Raw genomic sequence first — 21188 nt, 5'->3', positions numbered from 1 at the left:
AGCAGAGATGTAATAGCCTGGCACTGCTGGGCTGCTCCTATCTGCAGAAAGTTGAAGGAGTGAGTTTATTACACATGGGAAGAGTGATGCTGTAGATGAGACATCTCAGTCAGATTTGAGACTGTTCATAATTCAGAGTAAAATGGAGGATAATATACAACATAGAGCTGAATGTACTGAGTTCTTTAAAGAAAGTTTCTGGACATAGTGCTTGATATTAGATTCATGCACTCTGTGCATGAATTTTTTTTTTTAAGCTCGGAACTGGTGAACTGTGCATGAGGGAGAGAGATGATGGACACAACCACAACATATCCTTTTCCTTCTCAGCTCTCTTCTTTCCAGTATAAAAAGCATACAAAAAACCCTAAAAGGAACTGCAAGTGTTTGCAGTGCCAGGAATGAAAAGTTTTTCTTTCAGTTAATTTTCTGTGCAGAATTTGAAGGAAAAGGTGGAAATAATTTTTGTGGAGGAAAGGCAAGCTCTTTTCATCTCCTCTGAGAACTAAAGAAAAATTGAGCTTTAACTTCTGGATTGGAAATACCTCTTCTGTGAGCAATCTGATAAAATTTTAAGGGACAAATTTGAGCTGTGATGGATGACTTGTGGTTGTGACTTTTCAGCAGAGAGGAGGAAAGGACATTTATCATTTCAGACTCATGGAAAAATCTCATAAAATAAGGACTAGAGTGGTAAACATGAACATGAAATTACTCAGGTTTTTTCAAATGCAATGCAAAGCCTGAAAATGTGACCAGTAACAACCAGGCAGAAAAACTCTAAATTTAAGTAGTCATGAGAAGCTGTCCTGTTATAAATGGCTTTAGGAACCTGTGGGGAAAAAGTACATTAGAATTTTGAGCCCAAGTCCTAAATAAATTCTTGATACACTCATTGGGTTACATATTTCTGTTGCTATTTATATAAATTTCCTTCCCAGAAGAGTCTGTTCTGGACAGGATGTCTGACCTCCTGCATAGCTCAGGCCACACAGTTTCACCCAGCCATTTCTGCATTAAGCCCCAAAACCTGCAGTTGAATCAGAGCCTATCTTTCACAAGGGCAGGACTTCTTGCACAGAAGACTCCACCTGATGGTTAAAACTGTGGCCAGTTGTTTTTGCTGTTAAGAACTTCTGCTCTGTTTCTGAGATGAACCTTGCTTCAGCTGGCCTTTATATTCCTTGGAATACTAAATTTAAAAGCTTTTATGTCTCAGTTAGTTATTAGGGATGACTGGTACTCCACAATCCATTAATTGAATGTAAATGCCAGTGAGGATAGGTTAAGGCATGAGAAACATTCCCTCTTCACACAGTTGTCCACTGTTTGGCATTCTGTCATATCAGGTTCAACAGATAAAGTAATCTGCAGAAGATGAAGGTTTTAGGAATGGAAATGTGGTGTACAGAAATCTTTTCTCTACTTTTATGTGACCTTCATGATAATCAGAGATGTTTCTGGAACAAGAAAGTCATTTCTATATACTTTGTAGGAAACATAGGTGATCATGCTTATTTATAAGCAATAATTGCAACTATTTAGAATCAATAAGGAGATTTTATTTTTTTCAAAAACTTTACTATGCACCTATCTACATACAAATAATTAAAAAAACCCGTCTTTTAAGGACCAGTGAGAGAAGGAATGATATGTCAAGGTCTAAACATCTTGTGTTCAGACTTGTTTAAAAATTTAGTGGCTACCCTGAATTTTGCATTGATTTGGACTCACACTTATTTTACACAACTCCTAAGTTACCCTGTGATCTGCCAAACTGAGGAACAGACTGATATAAGATTGCAGTCAGATGCATTTGGATTTTTTCTTTTTGCTCAAGCTTCCTTATTTTTAACTTTCCAAAGCTGAAAATAAATAATTTCATATGAGCTAAGATTTTTTAAAAATGAAATTCACATCAATCTAGGGAATAAATCTACTTTAAAAGTACAGTTCTAGTTTTGGCTACACATCTCAAGGTTTTCCTATTACACTTTTGTTCCCTCCAAGAAGCACTATAGTTCTCCTGTCTGAATTGCAACTCTTGCAAAAGAAATATGCCTATTTCTTTTCTCCAAAATCCTATTAGAAAGACAGCTCACATCTAACAGGAGTATTTTCATCTTGCTCTGTAAAAATGTCTGGTATTAGTATGAAATAATATATCATGAGCTTATTAGTGTGCCTGCCTCAGGCCCTGCAGACACTGCAGCCTGGAAAAATGCCTAATGACATGCAGCCATGTTTCCTTACAAATTTGTAAGGAAATATACACAACCACAAAAGAAGTCAAAAGAAAAGTATAGGAATAAACTCCTGCAGATGGATAGATGTAAAAATTAAAAATAGTATCTTAAGAACAGGCACTCAGGTGAGTATGTGGATTTTTTGGTCATTGATAGCAAGCCTCATGTGGACCCATGAATCAGGTCCCGTGAAACCATTCCCACTAAGTAAAAAACTTTGAAGTTCTTCTCATCACACAGGAGGATTTCCGCTCTATGGATTTCATTGTTGAATGGTACCTCCTGTAGGAACTTTTCATTGTTCACCCCTCAGCACCCCTTACAAGACCTCCCCATCAGCATGTTACCTATTGTCAGCTTTCCCACAGAATGCAATGGGGGATGGGGAGAAAGCCATTTGCTGCTAAAAGTAATCTGCCCTAGTTTTGCACCAGTAAGACCCTTCTGAACTGTGGGCAAATTGCTTCTCCTATATGGAAGATATAGGAGAACAGAATTAAATCAGATTGATATGATGGCAAAATATTTCACATTAGTTTTTTAGTTGTTTAAAGTCTCATGTGTTATCATCTTCCTATTTTACTGATTTAAAAACTGTTTTAAATTTTCAGATGGCTGGAGACCCTGGAATTGTAAGGTCAGGGATTTTTCTTCCTTTATGTTTTGATAGAGTTGCTACAGATAAAAACATACAGGAAAAGAGCAGTAACCAATTTTTCATGTCAAGTTTACAGATCCATTATTGATTATGCTCACAAATAGGGATGAAGTATTACCATGTTTGTTATTGTGTGTTTGTTATTGTGTCAGTGCTGCTTGCCCAAGAGTCACCAATTCTCTCTGCTACCTATGCCATTTCTCTGACATGGTGAAATTCTCTGAAACATTCTGTGGAACATTCACAGGAATGCCCATCAACCAAAGGTGCCAGGAGTGTATAGAAAATCAAAATGTATTAAAACTTCAAAGAAACTCCTCTGGCTGAACCAGAAAATACACACAGGAAATATATGTGTTAGCTCAACAGCAGTTTAGAAGCATCCATGACATAATAAGAGATTACAAACAGCAGAGCAGTTATACTGAGTACGGGAAGGCAAGACAGCACTGATGGCCTTTTTTGTCAGGCCAAAGTTGTCTCAAATATGATTGATGTTGAAAGTTGGATCTGATTAAATAGGACATTTTATGAAAATTTATTTAATCAAAAGTACTTCAAAATGCTCAAATAGCAAGGTATAATTTCTGGCTTCAGAGAACATTTTTAGTTTTAATGTCACCTGAGGTCTCAATAAAAAATAGATTTTTTTGGTCATTAGCTAATTTACAATAAATTAGGACATCAGGACATTAGCTAATTTACAATAAATCCTAACATTTTTCCATAAAGAAGGTTCAAGTTTTTAGAACAGTATGTAGTTCAAAAGCAATTGTTGGATGTTCTACTGGGTTTGACTTAATCTCTGGTGGATGTTCTATAATTCTGATGTTAATCCAAGGGGTTCTTTTTTCCCGATTTCACTCTTTCTTAGATATCCACATTATTGTACCTTAGATAAGTGAGGACTTCAGTGAAAAGGCCTTTCTCCTTCAATATCTTGGTGGATGTTTTGTTATACACATTTGTGCTGAACATTATAGAGAATCATGCGTAGATATACCTAGGTAAAAGAAAATAAAATATAGTAAATGAAAATATTATTTCATTTGCTTCTCCCTATTTAAAATACTAATTTTACTGCTGGTCTTCCTAGGGGCTCCTGATCTTAGTCATTGGCCCACTATGCTAAATAATAATAAACATAAAGCAAGAAGAAGATCTCTGCCTCAGAATTTAGAGCTGGGACAAGTTCAGAAAAAGACAAAAAATGGCGTTTTTAGTGTATGGCTAAATAGACAAATTAGTCTATTACTATACCCTTGTGTATGTAGATTTTTCTGATTTTTAATTTAAATTAATGTTCTTAAAAACTTTGTGATGGAAAAAGCTCAATCTTTTAAAGCCATATTTTATCAAAGGCATCTGGACTATTTCTGGGTATTTTAACTGCAAAACTTGTATCTATTTCTCATAGCATTTTTTATATATACCTTACTGCTATGTTTCTGGTTTACTTCTTGTCAAACCTAACAGACCCTCTTTATGACCCATTCATAAGGGATACAGAAAAAGAAATAGGCCATGTTAATGATATACTTTTATGGGTAATTTACAAATTTTTGTCTGCTATGTAAACCCCTTGATTCTCCTTTCGCTAATATGTAAATGCAGCTGGATGGTTCTACATATAAACAATGGCTTGAGGCAAATAGTGCCAGGACATGCTTTTGAGAAAAATTAGTATTTGTAGCATGTCTTCCAATTTGACAAGGCTTGGTCCATGCTGGAGCACTTTATTTTCTTTACTTGACATTTTGACTGGAATCACATACAGCAGCAAACCATTCTAGTAACATTCAGTATAATTCTATACTTAGAGTCCACACTGTTGGTCCTGCACATTCCATGTATGCAAGATAATTCAAGAGGTCCCAGGGGCCTCCTGATAATGTAAAAGAGGAGTGCAATTTATAGATATACTCTAGCTTGAATGCAAATACTAGTTGTTATTGAAAAAAATAAAGAAACAGTTAAATCCCTGGAAGAAGACCAAGGAAATGGCAGTGACCTTCAGCACAAATACTGTCCATGCAAACTAGGGAAAGAGCATAAATAACAAGGTAAGTCTTATACACAAACAAAACATGACTGGAAACAGCACTCAGAGTCGGAGATAGCAAAACGTGAAAGAGAGGCAGGAGGGAAGTATTTTATTATTTGAGTCCTTCCTTATTCAGACTAGCATAAATCCACTTTCAGAGTAGGCAGGACTTTTGGGAGGGAATGAAAGAAATGGGTAGTCAGTACTTGTTGAAGAAAAGGGTGTCAACACATTTATAACTAGCTGCCAAAAATGCTGTGTTGATAAAGAGCTTTTCATGCGCATTTGATACTTCTGCCCTCCAAAGAAAATTTACCAGTGACTCTGAATGGGAATGTTCACTTTTCTAAGCCAAAAGAAGTAATAAAAATACATTTATGACTATTTAGGAATGTAGTGAAAACTGTAGAATTTCACAGACGTGAGATGAAGGTGTAAAATCAATGCTTATTTTATTTTTCTGATTCCATTTAAATCAGACTTACAAAGGTAGAGCATTTTGAAGAACGTATAAGTTGTTAAATAAAACAAGTTATAATTTTAGACAGTTTGCTGAGAAAAAATAAACCTTATTGCAGATCTAGAATATTTCTCTCAAAAGCTTAGAAAAAATAAGAAAATGCTCAAAATTTTGGGATAACTTCCACCTTATTCAAAGAAATTCCACTCTATTTTTTTTTTTTTAGTACCAAAACTAAACAAAACAAAAATAAAAACAGAGAAAGGGAAAAGAGATCTACCGTGCCTTGGTGACGTAGGTACCAAATTAAAGCTATGGATTCATGTGATTGCCTCATTGGGGATCTATGACATGAGACCTCAGCATGTTCTAGTCCTGGTTTGTGCGTGGGGGTGGGGAACACCCTGTTCACAGAGGAGTGTTGTTGTCCATATATGTCTGGAAATTCCGGCGTGTGCTGACACGAGCCGGCTTCTGCGGGGGTTCAGCTCAGTGCTCAGTACAGAGCTGGGATGGACCCAGCTGCCAAAGCTTGGCCAGGAACCTCCCCCGAGGAATGTCAGGAATGCCCTCAGCATTTATTCAGCAGGAAGCTATTGGCTAAAGCCACACGTCAGCAATTGCATAAGTCTCTTTAACAAAGCAATCTGGGTTTCTTCAGAACAGAGATTGGCTTCTCAGTTATGGGGGTAGATGATAAATTCTTTCAATTATATTAAATCCTCTAAATAAGAGATCAGGTTTTGCATATCTATTTCTGTTTGCTTTTAGCGTATAAACTAGTGTTGTCTTTTGGCCCCACTGTAGCTGATATGTGTTGCTGAAATAATTTTGATATATTTGAATCTAGCAATAGTCATAATTTCTTCTTAGAGTTATCTAGGTGATCAGAATGATAAGCAATGATAGGTTTAAAGAGCAAAATTTTACTGGTGTGCTGTTAAAAACAGTCAAGGTAATAAAGTATGCATGTAAATGCCCAGTGACAGACAGTCAGTAGTGAAGAAGGACTACCAATTTGCTTCTGAGACCCAGTTACAATCCATTCAGAATGTGAACATGGTTTGACAGTGAGAAAAGAAACATAAACATTTAACTTTGGAGTTTGTTTGGGTTTTTTAAATAAATATCTATATTGGTAAATGGGTAGATTAAGTTAACAAGAGATGTAAAATTTTGAGGCTGCCCTTAAGCAGCTATATTAGGAAAGTGGTTCAATAAATGCAAATAAATTTTCAATGTCTTACAAAAGTGCCTTCCACCAGCTTATTCAGGGCTTGTTACTGTTGATGCTGTACACCTGAGCCTAAAGACACCAGTGTATTAACTTTCATGTGTTAATCATGTGTGTAAATCTAAATAATCTTTGAAATTCTTTGAAGATTTGACACCTTTCAAGTTCAAGCATTTGCAGCAGCTGCTGTACAGCCTGGGACACAGAGAGCTATTGGCAAACACAAGTTTTTCTTTCCTTTTCAGCGATGGTATGATCCACAGAGACATTTTATGAATCAAGACCATACTCAAAAGCAGTGGTTAGTGAGACAGACACACACATTATTCCTTTCTCATCTCATGGGGCATGGACTTCTAGCGTATTGTTCCTTACCATGATGGGAAGTTTGTATTCAGTCTTCATGGTTTTTGTTTTATGGTAAGTAGATTCCTAAGCCTGAAAAGATCAGATTCACCATTAAAAAACATAGTACTCCATCATCATCTCTGCATGAATTCAGCTTTAATTATGAATTTGACAACTCGTATATATGCATAGGATAGCAGAGCAGAGCCATACACACTAAAGTGGGTTCCCACCACAGCTGCCTGTTGAAGAGTAGGATGATTCTGTTTCTTTACTCTGCAACTTCTAAGTTTGTGTCAAGTTCAGGTGTTTCCTCCATTGCTTTTGAATCACACACACACAGACACACACAGAAACACACATAGGAACACACAAAACACCCCAAAAAAACCCACCCCAAAACAAAAATAATAACAACAACAAAAATCAAAACAAAAATACCCACCAAACCAAACCAAAAAACCAAACCAAACCAAAACAAACCCCCCCCCCCACAAACAAACAAAAAACCAAACACAGAAAGAGCCCACATTTGCCTAGTGAAGGTTCAAACACAGCAAATCTTATTATGGTTGAGAAGTAATAGTTTAATTCGATAGCAGTTTTCTTCAAGTCTTGAAAAAATATATTACTTAGGGAAGAAACTGGCAGTACAGATGTACTCATGGAAATCCTACACACTTTTACGTACATTTATTTCCTATGCTTATACATAGATGTGTGTTAGTGACTGTTTACATGTGGGTTTTGCTTTTCTGCGTATAGGGTATAGCTGAAAGGAGATATATGACATTTTAGATGCTTTTACTTTGCCACAGAATCAGTACACAGTATTCTCTGCTTATACAAACTATGACCCAATACCTGACCTAGGGTTAAAACTTTAATGAATGTTCAGATATGCAGATATTAGGGTTTTTTTACCTGGTTTGGTATTCTGTCAGTTCCTCATAATTTGACTGGAAGCCAGACATATTCCACATTAGACAAAGGATGTCTATGTGTCCAAACACAGATAAAAAAATCCATTTGGCTTTTGGTCAACAGCATTGTATTAAAATATAATATACATAGACGCAGGCATGTGTATGTATTGACTGTAGAGATTATAGTTCCTATTTTGGCTTGGTCCATATTTTGAGGAAAATTATTCTTACTCTTGCGATTAAAGTATGCATTTCACACTCATTTTCACCAGGCTGGATTTTTAGACACAATTTCTAGTTACACTGGGCTTCCTCTAAGAAGGTAGACAGTAGGTCATGAATGGCCTGAGTTTCACTAACCTGACTACTTAAGCAATGAAATACTCCTCTATTGTTAAATTCTGTTTAGATTGAAAGACCAAAAAGAGGCATTAGGGAGATGATTTTTTAAATTTACTTAATTATGAGAATAGAAGCCAGGTTAGATCATCTCTGCTGTCTCTCTTTTCATTGGTAGAAATTCATGTAGTTTATAATTTCTTAATGGAATGGCAAAGAGTTAACACATACTCCTATATAGCAGAAGAGTCTCACATGTTTTCTCTGTTTTAGAAAGTCACAGAAATATTACCACTAGCATATAATTAAAAAGACTGATACATCCTTAGGGTGTAGCCTCTGCCATAATCTTTTACCAAATAACAGCACAAATCCCAATTAAACACTTTTCATTAATTTTCTTTTCATAGTCTCCATTTTTAGAGTAGGAAAAAAGAATGTAAGGTAATTATTTGAAAAGATAAAATACTACATGCTGTTTTGCAGAAACTGCATGGTAACTCTAAAACTCATGGAACATCTTAATTCTGCAGGAAACCAAAGTAACTGAGTAATAAATTGTGTCATCTCTATCTCTGCTATCTCTTGATAAATTTTAAAGATCTCACTAGACACTATTTTTATTGAATAAAGTGAAATCACCATGAGAAGTGCTGCTTCATTTTGTATTTTCTTGTGACAGCAAGATTGCTCCATATTCTTAGTGTAATTGAGACAGCAAACAAGTGGCATTACAGGAACAATAACACTGGAAATGGTTCTAGGTTTGAAAGTAGTTCCAAAGGGTTTCTTAAAGGTGGAACTACACACACCATAAGTAAAAATGCTTGTAACTGTAAGATGAACAGAGAGACACAGAATATATAGTCTGGAAAAGTCTGGAATTCATCTAGCCCATTGTACTCAGAGCAGGCCCATTGTAGAATAGATTTTGGCAGCATCATCTTTAAATCTAAAGAGAACTTACATGTCAGACCAGTTCTATTGAGAGTATTAAAGAGTAAATTTTTCCCATAGTCAGCTGATCCAGAGAACACGAGAACATTACTGAAGTGTTACTATACTAATGAGGAGTAAAATAACTGAGAAATTGCTGCTACTGTAATGTTGCTTCTGAGCTACAGTAGAGTAAATAGGTAAAAATTTAGCTTGTGCCCAGAAGTATTATCCAAGCCAACAGCAAAAAACATAGAAGCTGTTACTGTTTGTTAAGAAACAAAACATAAGCATCCCCATGTACCAGATGAAGTATGTTTTGACTTGTTCAACAGAACATGCATTAAAATAGCTATCCATTCTACAGTATAGAAGCGGAGAGCTTCTGAGATACTTCAATCCATTCTCCAGATGAGAGAACTAAAATAATTTCTGATTTGAGGTAGGACCTTTTCCTTTGTTTTGGAATGTTTGAGATACACTATTAATGGGAGAAATCCAGATGATCTTAGAAAATGGCATGGAATAGTAGTTTGTTATAGGCTTTTTATAGATTTGGCTGCTTCTCTTCATGTTGTAAAAAGACAAAAACAAAAATGTCTGGAACACAGATCAGTAAAATGGCTGTTACTTCTAACTGGTCATTGGGTACAAAAATACAAGAAGATAATAAGAACTATAAAACATCTGCTCTTATATGAGATCGTACTCCAGATATTGCCAGAGTGGACCAGGGTTGAAGGTTAGTCAAACTTTTTGTTTCTACTTGATCAAAAGCTAAAATGCATAGAATTAAAAGGATTAAGGTAACTCAATAAACTTTTGTCTTGACTTTTCCATACATTTGTCCTTTATGTCTTGGAAACGTAAGTGACCTTGCTATAAATATATGGTAGCTAGCATCTAATAAAAAATCTATATACATACTTCTGGTTTCTATATGAAAGTGACATTTACGTAACCTCCAGTGCATTACTCAGTGGAGGCTAATGATGTGGAAATAAGGACTATAAAAATGGTGGCTTTGAGATATAATAAACTTTAATGAATACATATTTTTAAAATTTACTCCATTATTCTGTGTAGATTTCAAATAGCTGCTGGTCCCATTCATGACTAAAATTTGTTTCATACTGAAATGCATATAGGTCAGAAGGGACCTTAAAGATCATCTATTTCCCAGCCCCTTCCACTAGACCATGCTGCCCTGTCCAACCTGCCCTCAAACACTTCTAGGGATGGGACATCCACAATGTCTCTGGGTGCCTGTATCTCACCACCCTAACAAAAAGGAATTTCTGTCTAGTATCCAATCTAAACCCGCCCTCCTTCAGTTTAAAACCATACCCCCTTGTCCTATGCATACAGGCCAATGTAAAAAGTCCCGCTCCAGATTTCTTGTATCATTTTTCAGATATTGGAAGTAAGGTGTCAGCAGTAAGGGTTCCCCTCAACCTCCCTTTCTCCAGGCTGGATGAACCCAAGTCTCTCAGCCTGTTTTTATATGAGAGGTCTTTCAGTACTCACCATCTTCATGACCCTTCTCTGGACATGCTCCAGCAAATCTGTGTTGTCCTTATGCTGAGAGCCCCAGAGTGAGACACACTACTCCAGGTGGAGTCTAATGAGAGCAGCTGAATGGGAAAATCATCTCCCTCGACCTGCTGGCTACACTTTTTTTGATGCAGCACAGAATGTGGTTGGCTCTTCAGTTTGCAAATGGGCACTGCCAGGTCATGTTGAGCTTCTTGTCACTCAATGCCCCCAAGTCCTTCTCCTCAAGGCTGCTTTCAACCCATTCTCCACCCAGCCTGTACCTGTGTTTGGTATTGCCCTGACCCAGCAGGATCTTGCACTTGGCCTTGTTGATCTTCATGAGGTTCACCCAGACCCACCTCTCCAGCCTGTCAAGATCCCTTTTGATGGCATCCCTTCCCTCCAGCGTGTCAACTGCACCACACAGCTCAGTGTCAGCAGCAAACTTGCTGAGGCTGCTCTCAGTCCCACTGTCCATGTCACCAACAAAGATGTTAAACAATGCCAGTCCCACTGCCTAACCCTGAGGAACATCAGCTCCTCACTGGTCTCCATTTGGATTTAGAACCACTTACCACTACACTTTGAGTGTGACCATCCATATTTTTATTTTTATTTTATGTTACCATCCAGTTTTTTTTTTGTCCAGTGATTGGTCCATCCATCAAAGGCATGTCTCTCCAGTTTGGAGAGGATCAAAGCATTGAAATGCTCAATGTTTTGAACAAGTCCTAAGAGGTTAAATCACTTACCTTCTATATCCACCAACACTGTTACACCTGTAAAAAGCCACTAAATTTGTCAGGCAAGATTTTCTCTTAATGAAGCCATTTTTGCTGTCACCAATCACCTTATTTTCCACGTGCCTTAACATAGTTTCCAGGTGGATGTAGGTTCTGTACTTCTTTGTTCACCTTAGGTAAGAAGCAATGCTTCCCAAATTTGACGTTATATGAAAATCCAAGAAGCTCAAGGCTTTTAGTTTAGTCTGTCATAATTGGTATTATTTTAATTATGAGAACGTATGCACAGCAAAAATATCTTTTATTCTAGTGACTGCAGGTTACATTGAGGTGGGATGTTGTCTTCTTCCAAGATTTCCTCTCTTTCTTCTCCTATATTTTGTCAGGGAATTATGTACTGTTTTAATGATGCTTATCTGACTTATTTTTGCAGTACCTTTGTCCTACTGGAAGCTTAAAGTTGGAGAAGGAAATACTTGCTCCCAAGAAGCAGAAACTGAACTCTCCCAAAAAATTTGTAATGTAAGATATTATTATCTCTCTTTTACTGTGGTTTTTTGAAGCTTGTTTTCTGTCATGTTTTGTAATAAACTGTGGCATTTAACATGTTTTAAATAACCTAACTAAATTTTTTCTTCTTTAGATGCCAATGATTAATTTTTTCTGTGTATTCAAAGAATTTGTTTTTTCCACTATCACAACGACAGTTTCACACAAAAACAATTCCTAGTTAAACCCTCCTTTTACTCTTGCATTTATTCAATGAGTAGTTGTTTATTGTTTTGCAAGCAACAAAGTGAGCTTGTTCATCAATTAATGGACATATTTAGATATCTTTCGTAAAACTTCATCCCCTTTGTTTGGTTAATAAGGAGAAAAAAGTCCCTTAAATACAAAAGCAGTTTCTTGGATGATGTATTGCTTGTTCTTTAAAATAGGTTGGCAAAATGAGACAGACATGTCAGGATACTGTAGTTACACCAGTCAAGGCCATTCTATGCCCTAATTTTCCCTGTAGAGAGCACTAATGCTCTGGGTTCATTCAGGGCAGGAATAGCTCTGACGAACATTTCCAGGTCACATAGATCAGATGTTTGTGCCTAAACGATCGAGCATTGCCCTTTGTTCATGTCTGATATTCAAGCTTGGTGCAATTTTTCATGTTAAGCAGGTGGTATGTTCAAAACAAAACATCATGCTTCTTCAGTGCATCCTGACCTTTTCAGCCACCCTTTCTTTGGAAGGTCTGACACAGAGTAACAGCGTCTGCCCCATCTGATATGACAGCATCAGTGCCTCTTTCAGAAGGAGTTTCTTCACAGTAAATGTGTTTCTGTTTGTTCCAGTAAATCTGGTAATGCCAGAAATGAATCTTTTCCAATCTGGTTTCCTAGATGCATGACTGTGGAGGGAGGAATTTAAACAGAAACCAGAGCTGCTGACTATTCATCAAGGAAATATTTTATATACACAGTTAGGATTCCTTTACCAAGCTTGTACATTAGTATATTCAATTTATTTTATGTAGAGCTTGCTTCCCAAATATTGTTCAGTCTGATGTCTGGACAAGGACTTCCCCTGCCTTTGTTTTTCACCAAGCAATAGAGTAAAAACTTCTCATCTCTCATATTAACTAACTGCTTCCTATATGGTGGAGCTGCAAAACTTACATATAATCACCCTTTATTTCCTATAAGTTACAAGAAATTTTATTTATATTAAAATTAGATGACTTGAAGAAGTAGGAAAACATACAGTCCACTAACAGTGTTTGAAAGTTTTTTTCAGTCCTTAAAAACAAATAGGGTTCTCATACATGCTCTGTGGCAACTCATAAAAAGAATGTGCAAAATGCAGTTGAGAGCAAAGCCTGGATGAGGTCCTGACATGTTGGATACTATGTCTTTAGCCAGAGAAAACTTTCATTGGCTTTCATGCACTAGAAAGAACATGTATGGTGCCAGTTTATCATCTCAGCTGCACCAGTTCACAGTCCTGAAATTACACTTCTTTCAGCTGCAGCCTGAATTATAACTGATTTCAAGTAACAAGGACATGTATTACAGGCTTGTGGTTCAAAATATTTCAGTAAGACTACTTTAAAGCAATGATATTTTGATCCAAAAGATGTAGAAAGCAAAAGAGTTAATACATTTTACACTTATTTTCATCAAGTTCAGTGACAAGTAAAATCTGAGCTCAGCTGCCAAGCAGACAGCTCAGCTCTGTAATGATGGAAGATGGAACCTGTTCATTTCCTTGCATTCCTCATTATGGCCAACAGTTCATTTTCTAAAAATATGACTGTGGAAAAAGTTAGAAATGTTTCAATTGATTCAGTTCTCATTTATAAGTCAGGAATTTACTCCACAGCTATAAACAAAGATTCAGCATTTTGCAATTGCGTAAATCAGACTATAACAGGTACTCTACATTTATGTTGTCCTGAATAGTCTTATATTACTTTAAATGTATAAATTCATCAGTAGTCAGAATTTGCATTGCTTTGCAGGACTTCATATCTAAAATCTACAGCAAGGAATTTATCAGGGGAGGAAAAGTCAATATCAAAATTCAAATCATTAAAACGGAAAGGATCTTCTGCAGCTTCATTTAGTTTCTGTCACTTATATCCTAAAAAAAAGAAAATAGTAGCTGCAAATATGTTACAACAAAGCCTAATAACTTTGCCTCTCATTCAATCTCAGTTTTGTTGTTTTGCTTGGAGTCTCAGTACATGAAATTTTATCTATAAATCAAACTCTTGGAAATAAACTTGCTGAAATCACAATCAGAGTCAAATATTTATGTGATGATTTTTGTGAGAAGTTCAGTAAATATGTTGTCATCAGTTAGAGTCTCAAGAAAACATCTCAGGGTTTTTTTCTCTTCAGCTTGGAAAAATATGATTCAGTCATGGACAGGAAAATTATGCTTGAAAAAACAGCTTCCTAGCAGGTCTGCACAGGAGCACCTTCACTGTGCTGCCCAGTTTTAAAAAATTTCATAGTGTGCTCATATTTCTTTGACACGTCCCACAGTTGACACTTGGATAGTCCTGTAAAGACTCCATCTATCTTCCTTCCCCATACTGATCCCATTTGTTTATTTTCATCCCTCTCTCCTCCCTGCTTCCCTATATTTTGTGAAATTTAAGCTTGATTGTTTCTTGCTTTTCATCTTAATCATGCTGTCTTCTCCTAGCCACAAACATTCAGATTCCATTTCCATACCCTTTTTTTTATTGCCTTCTTCTCACATTACTTGACTTCACACTTTTCCTTTCATTTCCTGCCTTGTTCACCATTCCTGTTCTCATTTCCATACTGTCTTAGCACCTTTCCTAATTTGCAGCTACCTTGTCTGGCCTAGGAGGGCTTCTGCACTCATGTCCTTTGCCATGGATCACATCTTGCTTGTTTAGGTACTGGTACATCGTGCCAACAGCCGTTGTCCTGATACCAGCTGATGGAATCCCTTCAGTTCTCCAGTAGTCTCTCTCTCCCCTTGACTTCTGAGGTGTTTGGATCCTTGTTTTCTACTTACATACATTGGCTAGCAATTGACCAGTGTTCCCAGGGAGTACTGCAGCATAGGTAAACCCATGGCTAAATAAATAAATGGGTACAGAAACCAGGATCTTCATGAGAACCTTTCCTAAGTCTGAGTGTAGTTCAGTTGGGATGGTTAGGTTTGCACACAGGCTATTAGTTTGGTAAGGTCTAAAGAGATTTTAAAGATCCTTTGAAATAAAGGGTGCTGTGTAAATCTAGATTAATACATTTTTCCTGCAGGTAATATTTATGTTAATTTTGCCATTTTTCAGCTGTCCAGGGAAGGAACAGCTACTGGCTTAGTGTTTAACTCTGCATATTTACATAACGCTTTTCCACATTACTCCTCATTCTGAAGAAATAAAGCATGCTTGTTTAAAAAAAATTCTAAGGCACATTCCTGTAAATTTTCATTTTTAACCTTTTCCTTGCTTTCTATTTATATTACACAAATACAAAGGTAAAAGCTCAGCAAATCTATGTAACTGCAGTAAAAGCAACTGCAACATATTTATTCTACTTATGTTCTCATTGGCTTTCAGAAACTCACTTCTTTGAGAGTGAGAAACTTTTTAAATTCCAGTGTAAATTCATGCTTTATTCTTCATGTCCTATGTCTCTTTCCTCCTCACAGATGCTTATTCTGGCTGTGTTTCAAGAAAAGAACTGTCCATCTTCTCTACTTCTGCTTAACTAGATTTGATAAACTGTGTAATTTTGTTACAGTTACCTAAGTTTCCACAGAAATGGGAGAGTAGAGCTGTTCACATTTTTTCATTTTAGATATGTAATCCAGGCTGTGTGGAAAAAGAAATGAATACATTCCCTTGAAAGTGCCCTTCTTAATGCATCCTACATTTGCCTAGGCGTTTGACCTTTTTTCCTGGAGATTTAGTTGTTGTGTTTAACCAACCTGATTGACTCCTACAATGGGACAACTGGATAGAGGAGAGCAGTGAATGTTGTCTACCTGGACTTCAGCAAGTCTTTCAACACGCTCCTGCGATATCCTCACAGGCAAGCTCAGGAGCTGTGGGCTGGATGAGCAGACTGTGATGTGTTTTGAGAACTGGCTGAATGACAGAGCTCAGAGGGTTGTGATCAGTGGCACAGGGTCAAGTTAGAGGCTTGCCACAGGTGGTGTCTCCCAAGGTTCAATACTGGGCCCAGTATTGTTTGACTTATTCATTAATTTCTTAGATGAAGTGGAGATCTCTCCCCAGCGAGGTCACTGAGCACACAAAGCTGGGAGCAGTGGCCAATACCCCAGAGGGCTGTGCAGCCCTTCAGAACAGGCTGGAGAGATGGGCAGAGAAGAACTGCCTGAGATTCAACAAAGGCAAGCGCAGGGTCCTGCACCTGGGCAGGAATAACCCTGTGGGCCAGCACAGACTGAGGGCTGAGCTGCTGGGAAGCAGCTCTGTGGAGAAGGACTGGGGGTCCTGGTGGACAGCAAACTGTCCCTGAGCCAGCAGTGTGTCCTGGTGGCCAAGAAGGACCATGGGATCCTGAGCTGCATTAGGAAGAGCATGGCCAACACGTCAAGGGAGGGGATCCTGCCCCTCTGCTCAGCCCTGGAAAGCCTCACCTGGAGGGCTGTGTCCAGTTCTGGGCTCAGTACAAGAAAGACAAGGAGCTACTGGAGACAGTCCAATGGAGGGCTGTGCTGATTATTAGAGCACTGGAGCATCTCTCTCATATGGAAAGTGTGAGTCCTCCTTCTTTGCCCTTCTTGAAAACTGGGACAATGCTCAAAAGTCATTGAGAGAGGCTTGGTGATGACATCAGCCAGCTCCTCAAGGATCCTCAGATCAGGCTCCATAGATTTTTAGGGATCCAGCTAGAGCAGCAGATCCCACATAAGTTCAGGGTCAGCCCTTTAAAATGCTCTTAAAAAAATTATAAGAACTAATGTGTCAATAATGCCTGGAATTTTATGGATTTTTAACATATAAAAGAGAAACCAACTGCTGAACTGGCTGAAAAGCCTAAAGGAATCACTTAAGATTTAGAATAGACTTAAAATGGCCTTAGTCTGTGGTCTTTTCCATAAAGAATGAAAAGTAGTTTGCAACATATCAGGTAACTCTCCAGTCTCCTGTGATTTAGAATGCTATTCCATTCAAAATATTCATAGACATAAATGATGATGATGATGATGATGATGATGATGGTGATAATAATAATAATAATAATAATAATAAGAAGAAGAAGAAGAAGAAGAAGAAGAAGAAGAAGAAGAAGAAGAAGAAGAAGCACAAGAGGAATTCCAGTACACATCTGTTGTGTTTCAGACTTGAAGTCAGAACAACAAAGACATCAGCACAGCTGTAAAGGTCACTTACGTAGCAGGCTGAGTCAATAAACAGGAATATTTAATCATGAGTAGAAGTTGTGAGTGACAAACAGGACAAGCTGTATAAGGAAAAAGAATCCCTACATTACAGGAGGTGGTATAAAAGTACATTCTGAGAATTTTCTGATTCCCCTGTGAAAGAGTCACTAAACTTTTTATCAGGGAAGGTTGAGTCATCCTGTTCTAAATGAACTAAAGTTTGTTTTGGAGAAATTTGTTCCTGGTATTGTTTGTCTTTTCATTTTTCAAATCATGATTTTCCATTTGGGTTGGTGATAGAGCTGACAATTTGGAGATAGGGAATAAATGTATAGCACTTGCAATTTGAGCAGAGGAAATAAAAATAAACACTTTCTTATTGCAGGTTTCTGATCTTACTACTACAAGAGGAAAGTTCAAAAGCTGATTAGGTAAGATCCAGATGACACAGGCAAGTACTACTAGAAGGTAAGCCTTATTAGGTCCATGCCTAAAAACAAAAATTCTATTAAATACTACATATTTTTAAAGAATTAATCAGATTTAGAATTTGTTTACATTTTATAAGTCATGAAACTAAAATAACCACATGTGAGACACTCAGGTACTAAGAACAAACAAAAACAATGGTACCATAGCAAAGGAGAAAAAGGTCTAATGCAACCTCTTAGCAATTGTTAGGAATTTGAACTTCAGTTTCCAGCTTCAGAAGCTCACATATATTCCAGTAATTGCCATTGAAAACATTTACTGCTCACTAATCAATATTGTCGAAGACATCCCTTAGAATAACTGTTTAAATCAGTATTGATAAAAAATCCTTGCACAATAAAAATTGGTCTTTTCCTAAAATGTTACCTTGAGTTTGGCCTTAAAAAAAGCTCCTCTACTGTATGAGTAGAACACAGGACATGGATGAAACCCATGGCAGAGAAGCAATCTGCCGAAAAAAGGAAGAAAGAGGCAGACATGGATTCCTTCCCAGCATTTAGGCATAGCCTCACAGTTAGTTTAGTATATCAGTATGGTGTATTGAAGGATGTTGTGCAGCTAGGCTCAAATATAATCCCTTGACCTCGTACTGGTAGGGGACAAGATTTCACTTTTATTGCCTTGTGCTCTTCTTGCTAGAGGCAGAAAAGATTTGTGAGGTTTTTCTGATCTCTCTTTTCACTTGGACCACATTAACTTTAAAACAAATAAAAATTAACAAATAAACCAGAAAGTTTGTTTTGTACTAAAAAAAGCAGAATCTATCATAAATTTTATTATCAAACTATGTTGAAAATTCTCTAAGCATTATTGCCACATTTTTACAGGGCATTTTTAACTTGTAGAGGAAGAATCCCTGGTGTTTTGGTTCCAAATGCTCCAGACTTAGAGGATGTTAAAAATTACAAAGAATAGATGTTGGAAATGCTCAAGGCATAAAACCCTAGCATAGCTTTTTAAAAAATAATTTCCAATCTAGTTTGGTTTGTTGGTTTTGTTTCTTTTTTTTTTTTTGCCTTATCAGAACATGCATCAAACTTCTTGGTATTCACACAGAACAGGAAGTTTATAAGTTTATGTGTTCAAGGCCAGGTTGGATGGGGCTTTGAGCAAGGTGTCCAAGCTCATGGCAGAAGGATGGGATTAGAATTTTCAAGTGTCCTTTCCAACCCAAACCATTCTGTGAAGTCTAGAGGAGGACAAAAAGAAATACACACCTTTCTGCCTTTCACTGGTTGGAATCAAATACCTTGGGACCAGACCCATGGAATTATCACAATGGAATTCAATATGAAAGGAAAAGAAACTTTTTTCAGGTAAGGTTTATTATTCTGTTTCTTTGCATCTTTGATAGTTGAAGCAAGCATTTCAAAGATATAGAAAGGGAAGACTCTCCAAAGTGGATAAGTACCTGTGGAAAAAGCAAGCATGCAGCTAAACAAATGTAATGAATCTTGTTTCTTGCCATGTAAGAACTTAAAGCTTATGTTACCTGGCAGCCTACTTCTGGAATATAAGATATCAATGTCAGCTAACACAGCAGGCTGGAGAAGCAAATTCCGTGATGTCAAAGATACAGCACATTTTACAACTGAAGTAAATAAAATTAATTTTAAGGCCAAAAATTATTTAGCAGTTGTGCAAAATTCATAGGACTAATTTTTATTTCAGCAGAGTGGTTGGGGGGTCCAAGCAATGCTTTGGCAAAGATCTTGCATGGAGGGCTGACTGCCAAGAGCAGCTGTGCAGTGACAAGTCTGGAATGTCCTCTGAGTAAGGCTGGCTGCAAATCTCTAAGGACTCTGAGAGGGGGAGGTTCTTTAATATCTTGAGAAATATGAAAGCCCCATTCAATAATTAAAAAAAAAATCATTAGTCATAAAAGAAGGAAACATGAAAATAACCTTGTTACAATGTTGCTGTTTATTCACCCTGGAAAAACATATTTCATGTGTGTTCAGTACACTTCCTCTAAGATTCACTTTTTCTGACGAGTAGCTTTATGAGGTTAGGGTTCACATAGTAGACCAAAGTTTAGTAAGTTTGACTGCATTCAGGATTTCAACATTCCTATAATGAAATATAGGATATTCCTACACACCATAATACAGTATTCCAAATTCCTTATTGGCCAGAATTAGAGTTTTCCATATATTTCAGAAGTGTTACTGTGCTATGTGAACACCTAATTCTGCTCTCTAGGCTCAATACAAGGGGTCACTGATTGAGCAATGAGGTTAATTACTGTAACATCTGTATCAGTCTACTTCTCAGATACATAAAAACAACTTTTGTACTTCTTTGCTGCTTTTAAATCTAGTAATAGAACATTCCTAAAGTTGTCTTCATACAAAATCTTCAATCTACACCACAAAAACCTTTAGAAGAAAAATGAAACAGAATAAAGGATAATATATTTACCTGGGTCTTCCATAAAAGCTTATTTTAACTGTATCATTTAAGTAATAAAACATAATTCCTGTTAATGAACTGGAACTACTTTAAGATGCAGTAGTGTTCAAATGCAAACCAGATATATTCAGGAACAGAGGCCCCATTTAGAAACTGAAGTTCAGCTGTCTTAAGTTTGAAACTTCAAGTATTTAGTGCAGAGTGATCTTCCTTCTATAGGTTTCAATGAATTGTTCCACAAAAAAAATTAATAAATTTTAAGGCATTTCTCCTACATTTGATTGAGTGATTTTAATAAAATTCTTCAACAAAACTATGTCCTACAAGACTCCATATATCAGTTTAAGGCATTTGCAGACGGCATCAGCTGTGTACTGAAAACACCTTGTTCATAACCAGCCTAACAGACCCCTCCATCACAAGACAGTGGTCACCCACCAAGGCTAGCAGCTCCAGCTCTTCTCTCCAAAGTTCAGACTGACTAAAAAAAATGAGATGTGGCTTAGGTCTAGATTAAACATTAGGAAAAACTTCTTCACTGTGTGGGTGGTGAGACACTGGCACAGGTTACACAGAGAAGTTGTGGTAACACCTCCTGTCCCTGGAGGTCAGATGGAGCTCTGAGCAGCCTGGTCTAGTGGAAGGTGTCCCTGTCCACAGCAGTTGGAACTGAATGATGTTTAAGGTCCCTTCCAATCCAAACCATTCTATGATTCTATGAATTCTCTTTTAAAACTTCAACACGGTTTGTTTGCAGATATTCTTTTTAGTTCAGATGTATTTGCATATACAGTATTGCAGAAGTCTGAAATCCATTATTTCATTGAAAAGAATTGCAATCTTTCTGCTTGCCTCCCACTGAGATTATTCATGTTTGCATTAATGCCACATTTTCAAACTTTAAATGCAAGAAAATTCTAAGTTA

At 37.0% G+C, this 21188-nt stretch overlaps 1 long non-coding RNA gene across 1 annotated transcript in view; it reads left to right on the top strand.

Moving 5' to 3' along the window:
- Positions 1 to 21188, top strand: part of LOC143694364 (uncharacterized) — a 147590-nt gene that overhangs the window by 108464 nt on the left and 17938 nt on the right. The window contains exons 5-8 of the long non-coding RNA XR_013182808.1: positions 6888 to 7062; positions 11904 to 11992; positions 17745 to 17790; positions 18939 to 19167. This is a non-coding gene — a long non-coding RNA (uncharacterized LOC143694364). The remainder of the gene's footprint in view (positions 1 to 6887; positions 7063 to 11903; positions 11993 to 17744; positions 17791 to 18938; positions 19168 to 21188) is intronic.

The sequence above is a fragment of the Agelaius phoeniceus genome, chromosome 6, assembly GCF_051311805.1.
Source record: "Agelaius phoeniceus isolate bAgePho1 chromosome 6, bAgePho1.hap1, whole genome shotgun sequence".
Lineage (NCBI taxonomy): Eukaryota > Metazoa > Chordata > Aves > Passeriformes > Icteridae > Agelaius > Agelaius phoeniceus.
This window is presented reverse-complemented; position numbering and strand designations above follow the sequence as displayed.